The following is a 17,028-nucleotide window of genomic DNA, read 5'->3' on the forward strand; positions in this document are numbered from 1 at the left end:
CATATTGTCTGTTTATTAATTCTTATAAGCACATATTCTGCATGACCATATTCTAGATCCCTAATCCTACCCAATACCTATACATAAAAACTACCCTACTAACAAGCAGCAAATTCGTTTTAATGGTGAAAATTAGACCTTAAAATTAAGTGCGAGCAAACATTTTTTTAGTATTACTATTTCTCAATATTTGAACGTTTTTGTTTACATTAATGTGTGTGTGCTGTGTGTATATTTATTATATATAAATAAAAACACACACGTATATATTTCAGAAAAAAATATTTTATGTTTTTATATTAGATTTATATATAATAAAAATGATATTAATTTAAATATGTACATCAATATTTTCACAATATATATATATATATATATATATATATATATATATATATATATATATATATATATAGTTAGTTTGTTTTTGAAATAGAAATTACTATAAGTTAGTATAAAGATATCCATAAAGTATAGATCTATAGACCATATAGTCTTTTTCTTTTGTGCGAAGGAGAAAAATTCAAATTATTGTCATAGCTGCTTATTCAAAGCTGGGGAACAAGATTGTATGGAGAACTCATACTTAATTCTTTTATGCAAATGGAACATTCCCTCAAGCTATGTGTAGTAGATTTATCCAGTATTAGTTGATTTTTACAATCTGCATGCCTAATTTACAGTGCAACTGTAGAGATAATGTGCAGAACAAAGAGGCCTGTAATTAGTATCTTGCTAGCTTTAAGAGAAGCTTGCACACCAAATCTCCTGCTCCGTTGCTAATCGGAGAACGCCAAACACCAGTCTCCATTATGCCCTTCCGAAGGTCAAAAATTCTCCTTCATAGTTTATCTTTATTATTTATTTACATTTCAGTTTATTCGTTTCACAGGCTTCTGCGGGTATAGCGGTGATAAGTGGTTATGCGGGTGGCCGATTAGCGGGGGGGGGACGGCGGTGCTTAGATCACCGTTAAGGGAGATGCTGCAAACATCTGCAGAGCCATCTTCTCAGGGTCATCTCAATCCAGCTCAACGAACCCATCCCCACTGTGGCCAATTAAACAAATTGCTGCAAAAAGAGCATTTTATTAGTATTTACCCATTGCTCTCAAGTCCATCGGCATAAATTCTCCTTGAGGCACGCTGGAAAACAAATTGGCACATTAACTTGTGAATGGCTAAAGAGGCACTCCGGCTGCGCCTCAGGGGCTGCCGGGTATCAAAGTGTCTGCCGTTCTGAGCAATCTGTCTGCTTTATCATTCAGTGTGACAGTGGGGCTGAGAGAGCCAGGCCTGCCGCAGGGACTGTGCATGAGGGAGAGCATTAGCTCTCTTTCCCTTGGCAGGCCCAAGCTGTTTGCCATTGTATCCCAGAGAGCCCTGTCTATTTATCTGTTATTACATTCGAATTGGCAGATCAAAAGCAGGGGGTCCTTCTGCCGTGACCATGTTGGCTGCGTTTCTCTTTCTGCTTTTCTTCATCTCTGTCATGCGCTTTTCTTTTCTGGACCTCCAGCACCTGCTTTATTTCTGTCTTCTGCCCTCCTTCATTCTCCCGCTCTCTCTTAATTCCTCACCATCCCGTTACAGTCATCGCCTCTGTAGATGAGCGGATGAGAGGGGTCTGATGCCTCCTGGCTGATGGGGACTGTTGTGTTTTGGCTGCTGTACTCGTAGCTCATCCTACAGGGGCATCAGTTGGATTGCATTGGTGGGGCTTTCCAAGTTTTAATGAGGATTACCATGTTTGTGTTTGTATGTGTGTCATGATAATCCTTTTAGTAATAAGTCATTTCCAAGAGCAGTAAATAGGCTTGTCGTGGGCAACCTCACACGTGGAGCTCTGATGGGTGGTCTCGTTTATTGTGTTTTTAAATGGAGTGCTGTGTAGTGATCTTGTAGCCTTATTGCTTTAGGTAACAGTTACCACATAATACAAATATTTAGTATACAGTTTTCATTTACAGGTTATTTAATTAAGCAACTTAAGAAATCCTTCTGTGACAAAACATAGGGGGCAGCTATATATATTGGTTATTATCATTAAAACGAAAACATTTAGAAAAATTTATTAGCTGAAATAAACAGTCATATAATTTCTATAATTAAACATTTACTATATATTTTATATTATTAACTAGATCACAGTATTCTTCAAATAACATCCAGGAACGGAACTAGACTCATTTGTATCTTTTGTCTGGAAAATAAATAAATAAACATGGTTGGCCTTCAGACTTGAATTTGTGTTATACTGCATGCAAACTAGCTTCAGATTATACTACTAAAATAGTAATGCATTACTACCTTGCAAGAACACCCTAAAATAACTTCTTAACAGTAAAATGTAATGGGGGATGACAATAGCTGTTTACCAGAATTACTACATTCCATAAGAAGGAGACGATACAGCCTGGACTCAGACCAGTGAGGAGGAACACAGCTCCTCTCTCTCTCTCTCTCTCTCTCTCTCTCTCTTTCTCTTTCTCTTTCTCTATACATGTAGTATGCAGTATGGCTGCTTCTTTTGCCAGCCCTGCCGGCCCATCAAAGGGTGATTTTCCACACCGGCAGGCCAGGATGCTCTGAGCTAAAAGAGAGAGAAGGGCCTGTCCTGTAGCCAGGGACAGGTGGAAGGCGGAACCCAGGACACTAGAGTGCCAGAATCTCAACTCAGGGACATTGAGTGAGTTCTGGTCATGGGCCAGTTGGTCACTGAACTGAAAATAGTCATGCCCTGACACCCTGACAGCGCTGGGCAAACTGAGATAGACAGAGATACAGCCAATGTATGACTGTTTAAATTATTATGGCTTGTCTATAGTTTGTTATATAGGAGCTATATAAACAGTGTATGTTTTCCTTCTTTCTTTACCAGTGCTGCTATCTCTAGAACTACACCCAAAAAAAAAAAGTATATGAGAGTGGACACTAGTAACTTAAACTACATTTGTAGTAGCATGGTTATAGTTAGCAAACAGTTAAAAAAAGGGGCACTTTCTCCTACAAGTAACAGAGTGATGCACTACAGTGCTGATTTTATTACAACAAACTCATTTAACTAATTTAAAGAAATGTCTTTTTATTACTTCTATTTAATGTAAATTAAAACTCAAGTTAGAATTTATTTATTTTTATTTATTTTTTTGCCAGAAACGTGCCATTTGAAAGAAAAGTGGCAAAATACGTTATATATATAAACTTCTTACGTTATATATATAAACTTCTTCATGAGATGGAAAAGAAACAGTGTATAAGATATGTATCTTTTATCTTAGAAAATTGTATACTAGTGCATTATGTCTTTTTTCACTTGTTGTGATGTAATAAAAAAAAGTATAGGCCTAATTGTGTTAATGATAACATTTATGCATCATTGTTTCTGAAGTAAAATCTTTTTTTTTTTCGTAGATTTTTTTATATTTTTGATAGACAAAAAGTAAACAAAACATTAAAATTCATTAAGAAAAGAATGAGGCAGTAAAGAAGTTGGCCATTTTTATACATTTTGACTTGAAAAAAAAATTAATTACAAATAACAGTTTTCCAGTGCAGTTTTAAAGGGATAGTTCACCCCCCCCCCCCCCCCCCCAAAAAAAAATTCATTTACTCACCCTTATGTATGAATTTCTTTTATAATAAAGATATTTTTAATATTTATTCAAAATTGAAAGTCCATGCAGCCAAAAATTTGTCCCACATCAAGCAAGCACAGATAAGATTTTGTTTACCATATTTGACATGCTCTATGTATGTGTGTTGATCAATGTTAATAAGTAATTATTTTATACTCTTGTATTGTAGTGAGGCTAGTAATATATTGCCTATATATTTGCTTTAAATTACAAGTAGCTTGGGCTCCAGTTTCAAACAAACTACCCCAGCGCTGAAATAAACATGCCAAATCTAAAGACTAGCATCCAGTGCTGATTCCAGCACTCATCTGGCCCACTGCAGGTTAAACAGCACCACTGTTACTGTCCTTCTCTGGGATGGTCTCTCCTCTACCATATTTCAAACTTCCTCTGGCCAACTCTTTTATTCAGGTTAAAATGAGATCCCACAAAATCTATATCACATCTTTAAAATGAAATAACTCTCCCTCTCTGCAGTGGCATTGACCTCGGCGGGGCAGTTCTGGTTCAGTGCACTGGGCCCTCCGGTGGCGACGAAGGGGGAGGCAATTTAAGGCCCCGAGCCACACCAGACCCCAGGTGCGCCAAGGCAAGCAGTTAAATTTCATCATTACCCTTTCTTCAGCGTGTTAGCTTTTTATAGGGCTTTTACAGCTAGAGAGGACGGTGCCGCATTGGTCCCAGTGGTACAGAGTGGAGAACAGAAAAGAATGGACAGAGATATGGACAGAGGGTGGGGAGAAGGCGAAGGGAGGGAAAAAAGTGCGAAAAAGAGACTGGGACATCACTTGTCATGTTGACTACAGGATGATGTAAAAACAGCGGTGAGGGCAGGGGATAAAAGCGATGATGAATGGGCTGTGGACGTTCATCCATCCAGTTGAAGGATTTGCAGCACAGGAATTGTGTACAGATGCTGACATCTGAAGGGGGTAGAGGCAGAAAGAAAGAAAAAAAGGAATGCTATCTGGGAGTAAGACGGAGCACTGCTGATGCGGAGTGATGGGGAAGAAGGACACAGTACAATAAGATGCTCGCAGATCTAAAGTTGGTCGTATGAACACAACAGTCAAAGCAGGTGTCACTCAAAAGGTCACCGTTGCAACAGAAAGAGAGAGACGGCTACTTCTGTTAGCAAAGGAAATAAAATGCTACTGGGCTCCATTGCTTCAAATTTTGAAATGAGATTCCTATAGAGCAAATTTTCTAAACCTGCATTAAAAAAGCCTCTAATCTAAAATTCAATAAATATATCAAGATTAAGACGTATATTTTTTTTTTCAGATTTAGAAGTGTCTGAATAAGGAGTGTACACATACAACAAGACAAGACAAAATTAATTAATTTTAAAGATTAAAGATTAAATTAAAGAATAAAATATGAAAAGGTAAAAAAAATGAATATCTAGAAATACTTACAGATTATTTACATATTTACAGTGTTATGGATAACAATAATATGAATAAACATGATTCTTTTTTAAATGTTGGCTGTCATAAAAACCTCTTAATAGTTAGTAAGGTAGTTGTTATCCTTAGGCATTAGGTAGGATTAGGGATGTAGAATATGGTGATGCAGAATATGTGCTTTTATAAGTACTAATAAACAGCAAATATGTTAATAATAGGCATGCTAATAAACAACTAGTTAATAGTGAGAATTGGTCCATATACTAAAGTTTTACCGTGTAAATTGTAAAAAGATTTCACATATACAGGTGCTGGTCATATAATTAGAATATTGTCAAGAAGTTGATTTATTTCACTAATTCCATTCAAAAAGTGAAACTTGTATGTTATATTCATTCATTACACACATACTGATATATTTCAAATGTTTATTTCTTTTAATTTTGATGATTATAACTGACAACTAAGGAAAATCCCAAATTCAGTATCTCAGAAAATTTGAATATTGTGAAAAGGTTCAATATTGAAAACACCTGGTGCCACACTCTAATCAGTTAATTAACTCAAAACACCTGCAAAGGCCTTTAAATGGTCTATCAGTCTAGTTCTGTAGGCTACACAATCATGGGGAAAACTGCTGACTTGACAGTTGTCCAAAAGATGATCATTGACACCTTGCACAAGGAGGGCAAGACACAAAAGGTCATTGCAAAAGTGGCTGGCTGTTCACAGAGCTCTGTGTCCAAGCACATTAATAGAGAGGTGAAGGGAAGGAAAAGATGTGATAGAAAACATTTTACATGCAATGGGGATAACCGCACTCTGGAGAGAGTTGTGAAACAAAACCCATTCAAAAATGTGGGGGAGATTCACAAAGAGTGGACTGCAGCTGGAGTCAGTGCTTCAAGAACCACTACACACAGACGTATGCAAGACATGGGTTTCAGCTGTCGCATTCCTTGTGTCAAGCCACTATTGAACAACAGACAGCGTCAGAAGCGTCTCGTTTCAAAAAGGACTGGACTGCTGCTGAGTGGTCCAAAGTTATGTTCTCTGATTAAAGTAAATTGTGCATTTCTTTTGGAAATCAGGGTCCCAGAGTCTGGAGGAAGAGAGGCACACAATCTACATTGCTTGAGGTCCAGTGTAAAGTTTCCACAGTCAGTGATGGTTTGCGGTGCCATGTCATCTGCTGGTGTTGGTCCACTGTGTTTTCTGAGGTCCAAGGTCAATGTAGACGTATACCAGGAAGTTTTAGAGCACTTCATGCGATATGCCAGATCCAACAATGCAGAAGAGCTGAAGGCCACTATCAGAGCAACCTGGGCTCTCATAACACCTGAGCAGGGCCACAGACTGATCGACTCCATGCCACGCCGCATTGCTGCAGTAATTCTGTCAAAAGAAGCCCCAACTAAGTATTTAGTACTGTTCATACTTTTCATGTTCATACTTTTCATTTGGCCAAGATTTCTAAAAATCCTTTCTTTGTATTGGTCTTAAGTAATATTCAAATTTTCTGAAATTTGGGATTCTCCTTAGTTGTCAGTTATAATCATCAAAATTAAACGAAATAAACATTTGAAATATATCAGTCTGTGTTATATAAAGTTTCACTTTTTGAATGAAATTAGTGAAATAAATCAACTTTTTGATGATATTCTAATTATATGACCAGCACCTGTATATATATTTTTTCTTCATAATACTGCTTTGAAGTGCACCTTATTAAAACTCACAACTCAAAAGTTATCCTATATTGGTTTGATTTTTATAATTTACTGCACACAGGTCTGGGTATAACCACTGCAGTTTCCAGCCCTCAGGTTAACCTAGATTAATGTCCCAGCCATGAACAAGCTCTCATTGTCTCTCTAAATGTGATTAGCACAGGGTTAAGTACCTCTTCGCTTCGTTCGGTCCAGTGGGGTTGTGTTTGAACAAGAGATAAGAAGGGAAAGAGGCGCACGGAGGGTGGCGTGCTGTACCTTTGCACCGTGCCAATGTCAGCAAGCTGTGCCAGTCTCACCGGGCGGCCGTCCACGTCCCGGGATCCGCCGCGCTACACAGAGGCTCCACAAAATCACTGCATATGCTCCGTATGGCCCAGATAGTCCGTCCAATTTTCCACCATCTGCTGGGCCTGCACTTACGCACCACAGAAAGGTCACCGTCAGCTCTGCTTGACTCGTAAAAATTCAAATGACACTATGAGAAACCACCATGATTGTTGCCATCACCAACATCACCTGATGAGACCAGATCCTCCCAATGTGTGTGTGAAAACGGCCATTGAAATGGCATCCAGCCAGTTGGGTTAGTGCTGTATCATCTGATTACACTGCTCAAGGGGATGATGCAAAAATACAGACAGGCCAAACGAAGCCGAGACAAAGCCAGAACAGGACGTCTGGTGTCTGGTCCACTGTAACAAGAGGTTTTCACACAGCTCTGACAGGGAAAGTGGTACAATTGCTTTAGAGCTTGTGTATCTCTAAATAACATCAGTGGTCTGCAGATGGGTCCCTGCGTCTCGCTACAATGGGATGGTTCAGCCTTGCCTTCCCTTCAACAACATGCTAGGGTTGTGATATGAGAAGATTAGCACAGCTGCCTTCACCTGAACGATGCATTAATTAGCTTCCTTTCATCTCTTTCTTTATAAAGACTTGTACCTTTCTAAATAAATAAAAAATATGTGTTATATATATATATATATATATATATATATATATTTATGTTTGTGTGTGTGTGTGTGTGTAAATATATTAATAATCCTTAACATTAATATGAAAAATGTTTTGTAGAGTATTCAAAATACAAACTACTAGCATTAATATGAAAAAGATTTGTACTGTGAGTTGAGCTAAAAAGAAGAAAAAGCAAAGCTTCCGATACCATTGTTTGTCAAATTTGATTGCTGATCTGAAATATTATTGAAAATAATTTTGCCAAACAAAATAGTTTTAAGTTTTTCTATATTAAAAAAAGAGCTGTACTATGCAGTGTTTCATGATAATTTTGGTGTTATGTTCTGTAGATACTCTACACTATAATATGTATTAATAATTTGAATTAAGTTTTATTTTTATACAGTATGTTCAGTTTTCATTGTAATTATTGTTTTAATGATTGTTTAGTGATTAAAAAAAAATCTCTTTGGATTGTTACAAGCTCTTGGTGCATAAAGAAGATCTGTAAAGTTGCCAAGACTAAAGTCTCAAATCCAAAGAGATATTCTTTATACAAGTTAAGACTTGTCCACGTCCTCCTAAAATGCCTAATTTAAACACGCCCCCACATGTCTACATCACTGTGTGGGAAGATTTTCATAACAAGGCAAAGAAAGAAGGTGTAACTTTTATTCTTGCTGTAGTACTGTTGTTGCCGCCACCGCTATGTTGTGGAGATGCTGTGTCTTTCATTGTGAAAGTGAAACTACTTTGTTTGTCCTTCCAAAAGAGGACGATATTTGCTGATCCGTGCTGGTCGCTGAGGAAATATATCTGCTTCGCGGTGTGGATAGCCTGATCGGCTTTCACTGTGGACGAAGCGGAGTCCAGCCCGAGGTCATCATATGTGGTTGCTGCAAGCCGGCCGGCCGCTCTTTCGTCGAATCTGCCAGCCGGTGCCGTTCTCAACTCCACCAACCATTCCTCACACAAGCCCCCAGAGTGTGACACTGTGTGACGCATTTTATGGAGGACTGTTTGCTGAACCTGCAGACTAGGGGTGGGCGGGAAGGAAGGAGGGGTGGCTTGTTCTAACGGTCCTTTGAAAGAGATAAATGGCTTACAGATGGCCCAATCAGGGGCGTCGGACTGGGGGGGTAAAGGGTACCGAGTACCCAGGGCCCGAGGCAGGGGGGGGCCCTTAGAAGTCAGTTTTCTATACATACATATATACATGCACTAACATTTGTAAAGCATTTATTTCCAAATAAAAAAGTTCCTGTGCAAAACTAAACTTGTAGTTAGGCACTGGTTTGGTAAATAAAAAAAGTCATTTCCCCTCTCGAATCAATGTAAATGGTACGACCCGCAGTTCAGGTGCTTCTGCTGCGGACCTGCGGTGAATCAGTTAATGAGACAGGAGCTGGATATGCCGTGATATGAACTAGGAAGACAGGGGAAGAGTCATGTATTTCCTTAAGAAAGGAAAATCATGAGCTCAAAAACAAAAAGAAGATTAAAGAGAGAAAGTCAAATGGGGGCAAGCAGTTGCTCACTCAGTTTTTTTAAAAGAAAGGTGAGCTCCAAATGCATCATTGAGCATTGGCATTGTTTTAACATAAATATCTACTCTTGGAGGAGTTCTACCCAGAGTCAGAAGTTTACATGAAAACACTGTATATTTCCCTCCAGTGTCAAAATCTAACACCCGCGAAAACACAGATCGTTAGCGCCTATTTTACTGCATTATGCGAATTAGCTCGCACAGGTTCTTACATTAAGTACAGGATTGTTCTCAGTTTAATGCACATCTTAATGATTGAAAATGACTTATTTTAAAACATAATTCAAAGACTGAATGTCTAGTTTGGCGGTTAGTGTACCCTGTGATTCTATAGTCTGCATTTATTTTAAACAGACAAATAATCAGCAATTAACTTGTACTTAGCCTACACTTTAAAAAAGGTATTGTGACAATAAATGATATTTTAGCAACCATTTGAAGCCATATATTTCAGTTTCAGACCCTGCAGCAGCAGGCCCCTCATCACGGCCAGGTGAAAGCAGTGACAGTGAGGTGAATGTGACAGTAAGACTCACTTAGTAATTAGTGTTAAGAGGAAATAAGCAAAATGGTTACATTGTTATTGTACACATTTAAACTTTAAAGGGATAGTTCACCCAAAAATGAAAATTGTCATCATTTACTCTCCCTCAAGTTGTTCCAAACCTCTATGATTTCCTTTCTTCTGCTAAACACAAAAGAAGATTTTAAAGAAGGTTGGTAATTAAACAGTTGCTGGTCCCCATTGACTTACTAGTATTTTTTTTCCTACTATGGAAGTCAATGGGGTCCATGAGTCTTTTGGTTACCGACTTTCTTCAAAATATCCCACCCATTGGTACCACTATGGTATTTGGTACTGGGGCCCAGCAAGATGGTTTGTTCCCAGGGCCCAAAACTTGGTGCTACGCCCCAGGGCCCAATCAATATATTCAAATGAGACATGTAAAGTAGCCGGGCAATCGTCGGAGATCAGGCTTGGGCTAGCTGAAAGGTACACAGCCAAGGATACCCAAGACTGTCTCTCTCTCTCATTCTACCTCGTGCACGAACACAGACGCAGACCTCACCTGCCCTTTGCCCTGGCCTAACCACTTTGAACAGCCGTTGATGTTCTCAACGTTAAATGAATTTGGAGTTGTTTTATAGACATTTGAATGTTATATAGATACGTTTACATGTGGTTTACACATTAATAAATCAGCTTTCATATCAACCAATCGTGACCCTGAAAATAAAATCAGAGAAAGCTGATTGGTAGATAAAAATAACAAGATAATAATTACAAATAAATAAATAAATATGTATATATTTTATATATTTTTATTTATTTATGCCATTCATTTGGATTTCACAAATATATTATATATTAAATATATATATATATATATATATATATATATATATATATATATATATATTATGGTGTGTGTGTGTGTGTGTGTGTTATGTGTACACTGAAATTTAGGCTACTTGTATGCCATTCATTTGTTTTCACGAATGGTGGCTGTGTGTTGTTGAGTAATGCACAGAGAGATTAGCTCTGTGTCTGTGGGTGAGCAGGGAAAGGCTATGGCCCCAGGGCAGCCTCCGGGGGAAAAATGTTCCCCTGACACAGATAACATCCAATTCCTCCCCTGTGAAATGCAAAAATCCACCCCGACATCAGCAAAGTGTTTTATCATCCTGTATCAGATGCTGCCTCTCTTATCATTTTGTTACACACACTTACACGCAAAAGTCAATTTCCTCGAAATCATATTTGTGTAAAAAAAAGAAGAAGATCCTGGCAACTGTTCATGTTTTTTCCACACATAAACATATAAGAGACACTGAACAGCATCACAGAGACAAGTGTGGCACTGCTTTTTTGCTTTTTGTTGTCATGATATAATAATGCCTTACGGACACTGATACAGAAAAATGAATGCTAGTTTTGTGGCATCCTTGAGTAACTTGAGTTGATTCTGGATGATACTGAATAATGTACCTAGATATGGATAAAAAAAAAATTTTAAGTGACATGATGCCTTTTTTAACATCTTTTCATTGCGTCCACTGTGACACTGCAGTTAAAGCTGAAAGATTTCCTGCAGTTTGCTTCATATGATGAGAAAAGAGACTCAAAACAAAGTATAAGATAGCATTAAAGGGATAAATATGGGTTTGAGTATCGATTTGAAAAAAGTACAACTATTAAAGGAATCAGAGCACGCAGAAATTAGAAAGCTCCACAGTTTTTAATAGAATTGTTAATTGCTAACAAGGGCCATCAGAAAATTGTCTCAATATATATTTTTTGGATACATGGATGGATACATTGTTGAGCTGCATGTTTCATAGCTTACAAATGATTAAAAACATTTGCAGGTTTAATCTTCTGCAGTAGATTTAAGTTTGTTTTCTGTCTTATAAAGTATCCCAATACTATTTCAGTGTGAGAAATCATTGAAAACTGTGTGAAAAGAGGGCGAGTTAACTGTCTAAACAATTCAAACTGAACTGTTAACAAATTCAGAGCATTTTGTTAACTCATTGATCAGATTAGATCAGAAGTATCAGTAGATCTGATTCTAAACGTCATATAGAAAACACATACAGCATAATTGCTGAAATATTACCAGAAAAAAAAATACAGTAATCTCTGTGTTCAGACATATATTTTTAAGTAATATTTTACCTAATGTCCCGGTAAAAAGGGTCTTGCGATGCCCCTTCATAAACTAATACACTTAGACATAAAGCGTGCTCTTGCAAATGCTTAAATGTGAGTTAATTCCACAGAATTTCACATTCTTCATATATGTGAAAAGGTTCACAGATGCTGTCTTGACCTTTTTATTACTATCATTTGGTGCAGTATGAATCCATAACCGACCATCTGTACATGAAAACACTAACTGATGGATACATTATTAGCTTCAAACTGAATGTGTTAACCTCTATGCATTCTGCAGTGCTGATGGGATACTGTAGGATGTCTTGGCTCCTCTATGAGAGATTCTCGTCTTGCCCTCTGTTGGCTAACCCAGTAAAAGGGTACTTGGCCTATTAATTGCCTTGACAGTGATAAAGGAAACAGAGGGGGATGCTATTTGTCTTTAATGCAATACCTCGCATATTACCCAGAGACAAATTGAAAGTGTTTCCTAACATGAGCTGCTCTCATTTTTCTCCTAGGTTTTTAGAAGGTGAAAGAGGTAGGTCATGGATAGAGGCTTGAGGGTGTTTGGGGCCACGACGGAAGGTTTTCGTACCTCATTCTTTCTTGTGTCAGACCTGAATATGTGTGTGTTGTACGTACGTGAGGCCAACACCTGTGAGCAGTCAGGGGTCAGATGTCAAGGAGAGGGCAGGCCCTAAGTGGCTACAGGATGTTGTGGGGGTTCGAGACAAATGGAGAAGAGAAAGGGCTGTTCCTATGTGAAATGACCATTGTTAATCGTTCCAGCGACATGTGGCCTCTTGTCCAGTCTGCTGTTTTGTGAGTCCGCCTACTCACAAAGATGCTTCACTCAGCTGCTGACCTTGGCTTGCCCTGCCCTACAAAAGCAACAAAGATGAATGCTTATTTGGTGAGCCACTCGCACCATTATCTTCCACACTTGTCATTTCCTTGAGTGGCTCATCCTAACATGACCTGCACTGGGTCAGGTCTGCTCTTTCTCTTTATGCATAATGTTCACATCTGTAAACTCATTCTGCTATAGAATTGGGCTTGGTTTTACAGGGGTGTTTGATTGTTTTAAGTTCATCAAGTATGTAAAAATGTTTCTTTTTTGCATTACATCCATATCAACTTTAAATTAGCCCTCAAAATGGTTCCTTTCTTCCTATTTGAAGTCTTTCAGTCCTTTATTTTTCTTTAAACCTTTTATGTTAGTTGTAACACCCACCCCAAAAGCTGTATGAGAAAATCTGTCTTCAATTGTTCAGTCATTTTCGTGGGTTTATATTCACTGTTATAGCAAATTGCCATAATAGTCATGCTGTCATAGAATAATTTATAAAGTATTGACTTTATAGAACTGAAGTTAAAGTGATTTGTTTTTGTGTGTGTTTCTTTCTCAGTGATTTTTGTTCTGAAACCCAGGATGAATTATTATTATTATTATTATTTTTATTTTTTTTTACTTCAATCACTAAATTTGCATTTTGAAGGGGGGGGGGGCGTGTTGAAAAAGAGATGTCTCAAGTTAATTTGTTTTGCAACAGGGGGGAAACAGTTTTTGTACATTCAATTTTATTTCTGTTTTAGTGGTCTGACCAATGAGTCCCATGCCTATAGCTCACAAGACTTTATCACATTTGAAAGAGTTTGAAATTCAATCAGTGCAGAATGAATTTTCCAAGGTAAGACTATCTTCTCTAGTTCTCACATTCCAAATTATGCAGAGATGAGGATGGTATTAGTATGCTATGATAATTTGACAGGATATACTTACACACCGATTAGCATATCAGCAAGACCAGAAAAAGATAGAAAGGTAGTAACTGAGAAATGAAAGGGGAACATTGAGAGATAAGAGGCTTCCCAGTTCTTCCACATGGATACACACATTCACACACACACACACACACACCCCATAAATGTAGATCAAAAGCAAGGATACAGGGGGGGTTGTGTACGTAACATGCCACACAGTATGTGTTTCCTGACATTTTATTTTATTAAAAACAAATTGATTATAGTGACAATTTCTGTTGTCTGTATAACTAATTTCAGGCATTTAATCATAAGCCTTTAGTTCATGAGAAACAAATGCAGTTTAGGACATCCAAACTTTTGACTGCAGTGAACCAGCTGGATGCTAAACTTGCCCAATACAGAGAGGGGCATCTCTTGTTGATGTAGTATAAAAACTGCAGGAGTGCATGATTCAGTTCGGCTTTTGTCATTTAAAGGGACTTGTAGATAAAGTGCTGACTGTCCATGCTGGGCATTTGAGATCTCTGTATCTCCATGTTGTTCTGTGTATAGCAATACGTCTATCTGTCCTCACGAGTGTTGTATTGGCTCCCTGCTGTCGATACCCACAGTGTGGTGTCGTCCTGACTAATGCACTTCTGGTTAGTGCATATATCATTGCCAATTGCAATTGCCGAATTGATTATCATCATCACAGGAATCTTAAATCACATAGACTTATATCAGAGGAGAGATATTAGCAATACTTATTTGCCTGCAAGTGGTCCGGCTCTATGTGTGTCCCTACAAATGCAGAAAATATTATTTAATTGCACTTAAATTTTGCTTTTATTATTCTTTTTGCCATTTCAGTATTTTAGTTCACCTCAAAATTATATATATATATATATATATATATATATATATATATATATATATATAATTTACTTATCCTCAAGCCATCTAAATGTAGATGAATTTATTCATTGCAACAGATTTGGAAAAATGTATAAGTTACTAGTGGATCCTCTGAAGTGAATGTGTGCCATCAGAATAAGAGCCCGAACAGCTGATAAAAACATCACAATAATTAAGTAATCCACACAACTCCAGTCCATTAATTCATGTCTTAAAGTGAAAAGCTGCATGTTTCTAATAAGCAAATCCATCAATAAACCATTTTTAAGTTCAAAAAGTTACTTCTGGCTAAAATATGAGTCCTCCACCTATAATATTTCTTTCTCCAATCAAAATGTTGTCTTATCTGGAACAGGTGAGAAATATGCACAGATCAAGCTCTGTTTATTAGAGAAAACAGTTCTAAACAAATATGTAGGTGTATTTTGATGTGAGAGGACTAGAGGAAATTGACTTTTTTTCACCGGAGAAAGCATAATTATAGATTATAGACTTTTATTTTGGCTAGAAGGGACAACTTAAAGTTAAAACGCCTTAATGATTGACTCGTTTCTTTCAAACGTGGTAGCTTTTCATTTCACAAGACATTAATTGATGGGTTATTGTGATGTTTTTATCAGCTGTTTGGACTCTCATTCTGACAGCACCCATTCACTGGAAAAGACTCATCTACATCTTGGATGTCCTGATGGTGAGAAAATTGCTACATATTTTAATAGAATAATTTTTAAGTTAAGTTCTGCATTTTGTTAACTTTGTAAACCTTCTCAGTTTTGACAGTTTTGAAGATGAAGCCCCCAATAGAGCGATATAGCTTTCATTGTGCACTGTGAGCTCTTCCGCCATTAAGGAGTTACTTGGCAATACACAAATCTATAGAGGCTATGCGATTTTGTCAACTGTGACATCCAGCTCGAATGCAAGCTCTGATGCGGCCCCAGAGGATATCAAGCCTCTGACACATGAGTCTGTAATTTTCTGCTTCCACATGCAGGATGCCATAATAATCAAACTAAAATGACTTTGTAACTACCCGATTTCTTTTGTACGGCTTCACTCATGCCCACTGCCCTAATTGAATCACCACCGAGTCATTGTATCAATTCTAACTTTGGTATTAGGGTTTAATCAGGCATGCCGGGGACCAGCTTGGTGAGGTGAAGGGGGTCCTTTGTGTGGCGCCCATCTGTTTATGACACAAGGCCCAGTTGGGACCCAAAGGGTGCAGCCAAGACAAAAAAAAAATAAAAATAAATAAATAAATAACCAACAAACAGACACCCTCCTAAATTTCTCAAAGTAGGTGCTAGCATATCCACCTTCCCCAAATATTCTTCATATATTTCTCATCCAGCCAGACAATCCGAATCTCTTTTATGTAATTTGTGTATTGCCTGATTTTTTCCCCCTCTGCTGGCTCCCTGCCTAATATTTTCACATGGCAGCTCATTGGGTCGGTGATGTAGACATTGCAGTGACTGCTATTGCAGACCAGTTGGGGAGGGCTGCTTTATTTGTCCCTTCAGTTTCAATTGATTGTGACAGCGGTGTTGCCCCCTGCCCCGCCTGTGTGGGAGGAAAAGGATGGGGATTGAAGGAGGGGGTGCCATTTAGGTTGGCTCCAATTTGACTCTCCCATCACTCACCCAGGGTCACGACCCCACTGTAAACGAGGCTGAATGCTCAGGGTGCACTGCTGATACCTGATTTTGGTGAACTAGACTGATCAGCTGTGTAGGAAACCATCTCTCACTTGCACTGGGATGCTGAGGACATTAGCTATTTTTCCATAAGGGAGCGCTGAGCGGTGCTCCCCGCAGAGAGAACCTGTCCTGGCTCAGCAGGTGTACCTGATCACCGCACACGGACGGCACTCAGAGCGCAAGACTGGAAGAGCACAACCACGACGCAAACAAATGGTGGTACAGGCTGTCAACACACTCTCCCATATGGATATTGACACTTTATTCATACTAATGTGACCTTCAGTAGTTTATTTGGATTTTTAAACTTGCCAATTGTGTTTAGCTGTTGGGATTTGGTTAAGTTGTTAAACTTATATGATACACATAAATAAATGATAACAAATAAAAAATTGTATTGTCATATTTTACAGGTTCAACTTATGGTAACACTTTATTTTAAGGACCTATTCTCGCTAATAACTAGTTTAGCATGCATATTAGCATATTGGCTGTTTTTTTTGTATTTATAAACCACATATTAATGCCTTATTCTTTATGACTGTATTATAGATACCTTAATCCTATCTCATAATTAAACTTTAGAGCTACCTTAATAAATATTAATAAGCAGCAAATTAATAGTTTATTGAGGGAAAATTAGTAGTGAATATGTATTCCCTATTCTAAAGTGTTACCCAACTGATCAAAGCTTTAGGTATCATAAGCTAACAATAC

General features: G+C 37.9%; 1 long non-coding RNA gene across 3 annotated transcripts in view; it reads left to right on the top strand.

Annotated features, from left to right (window-relative positions):
- The window catches only part of LOC132107929 (uncharacterized), a 218,865-nt gene that overhangs the window by 178,171 nt on the left and 23,666 nt on the right, over positions 1-17,028 (top strand). For 2 of the 3 annotated variants that reach the window (XR_009424384.1, XR_009424385.1), the window contains exons 3-4: positions 12,734-12,857; positions 13,541-13,635. This is a non-coding gene — a long non-coding RNA (uncharacterized LOC132107929). Of the gene's footprint in view, positions 1-12,733; positions 12,858-13,540; positions 13,636-15,379; positions 15,539-17,028 lie in introns of those variants that run through there. The other variant, XR_009424386.1, reaches the window with a different exon arrangement.

This window comes from Carassius carassius, chromosome 28, assembly GCF_963082965.1.
Source record: "Carassius carassius chromosome 28, fCarCar2.1, whole genome shotgun sequence".
Lineage (NCBI taxonomy): Eukaryota > Metazoa > Chordata > Actinopteri > Cypriniformes > Cyprinidae > Carassius > Carassius carassius.